Source organism: Elephantulus edwardii, unplaced genomic scaffold, assembly GCF_000299155.1.
Source record: "Elephantulus edwardii isolate Elephantulus edwardi_28Jun2011 unplaced genomic scaffold, EleEdw1.0 scaffold00600, whole genome shotgun sequence".
Taxonomy (NCBI): domain Eukaryota; kingdom Metazoa; phylum Chordata; class Mammalia; order Macroscelidea; family Macroscelididae; genus Elephantulus; species Elephantulus edwardii.
The window spans coordinates 227,788-229,484 of NW_006400350.1; the positions used below are offsets into that span (position 1 = coordinate 227,788).

At 55.8% G+C, this 1,697-nt stretch overlaps 1 pseudogene; it reads right to left on the reverse strand.

Annotated features, from left to right (window-relative positions):
- Positions 1-7: 7 nt before the first annotated feature.
- LOC102847878 lies at positions 8-626 on the reverse strand (annotated as a pseudogene).
- Positions 627-1,697: the final 1,071 nt, after the last annotated feature.

A 1,697-nucleotide genomic window follows, 5' to 3' on the forward strand; every position in this document is an offset into this window, starting at 1 on the left:
TGGGTGCAGGAGTAGGAGCACTGGTCACAGGCATAGGGCCGCTCACCCGTGTGGGAGCGCATGTGCCCCTTGAGGTTGCTGAAGGAGCTGGGGGTCTTCTTGCACACGGATCATGTGGGACTGCCCCGGCCGCTCACAAGGGGACCTTTGGATTCAACCTCTGGCCGCACCACAGAGGACACGGCTGCAGCCACCTCTGCCAAGGTCAGCAGTTGGCCCTCAGGGGTCTCGGACTCTGTCTGGTAGATGGACAGCCCATGGTACTGCTGGGCGTTGCGCAGCAGGTTCCAAGCCACTGAAAACTGCCGGCCCCAGCGGAGGCAGCTCAGAGACTTGAAGTCTTTGCGTTCTGAGTCCAGACAGGACCTCGTGCCCTGGACGAGCTGACAGCCCTGCTTCTTGTGGTCCACGAAGGCAAGAATGGCCTCCAGAGGGAAGGTCTGCTGGCAAAGGCCGCAGGTCAACAGATCTGGGTGTGTGTCTGTCCAAAGCTGGCGGTCGAGAGGGATCAGAGGCGTCCAAAGGGCCAAGTGGTCAAGCGCGGGGACGGGAGAGTAGAGATGCTTGCCCCTTAAAAGCCCTGGCGAGGGCTCTGCTTCTGGCTCTGTCTTGATGAGGAGGTCCATCTCGTCGTATGCGTCAGTGGCAGGCACCAGGTCGATTCGGTGAGCTGCGCTGCTGGCCTTGCTGCAGCACATGAGTCGCAGGGCGAGCGGGCAGGTGGGCGGGCAGGCGAGCGGCCAGGCGAGCTGGAGAGGGGAGGACAGGCGCGGGCAGTGCTCTTGGTGCGCTGGGCTCAGGGGAATGCCCTTGGGGACCCGCAGAGGCCTTTAATAGGTGCTGGCCTGGGCGTGACTCCGCCCCTGGAGGCGAGGTGACTGGGGGGCTGGGGGGCGGGGCGGCCGGCCAACCTAATCTTTGAGTCACTGGCTGCCCCTGCTTCAACAAGCATTTTTTCAGGGCAAAATGATCCCTTTTAGAATACCCAATTGATAAGAAACTGAAGGCCATAATTACATGCTTTCTAAATATAACGTATCCAGTATGTCCTTTTTTGGTTACTTTTTTACAATATATCTTGTTGTTGTTGCTGTCCTTGTCCTTGTCATGAACCATCTAGTGTCTTGCGACTCATTGCGACCCTAAGTACGACAGCCCTAAGCCCCTCTCTGTCCTGTGCAAATCGCACTGTCTCTGGCACTCCCATCCCAATTTTCCCAGTCACTGAATCAATCCATATCTTAGAGGGCCTTTCACTCCTGCGCGGTCCCTCCACCATCCCAAACATGATGTCCTTCTCCAAGGACCGGCCTCTCCTCACAACATGTCCAAAGTATGTTAGACGGTGCCTCAGAATCCTTGCCTCCAAGAAGCCACCCGGTTTAACCCTTTCCAGGACAAATCTGTTTGTTTTCCTAGCTGTCCACGGTATTCTCAATCCTCTTCTCCAGCACCACAGCTCAAAGGCATCAATTCTCCTTCTATCCTCCCTAGTCGTTGTCCAACTCTCTGATGCAAAGCAAGTGATTGCAAAGACCACGGCTGGTATCAACACACCTTGGTCTCCAGAAAGACACCATTGCTCTTCAGAACTCTGGAGAAGTCCCTAACAGCAGACTTTCCCATCACAATAACTCTTTTCATTTCCTGGCTACTGGCGCCAAGAGTGTTGACTGCAGAGCCAAGCAAATTAAAGC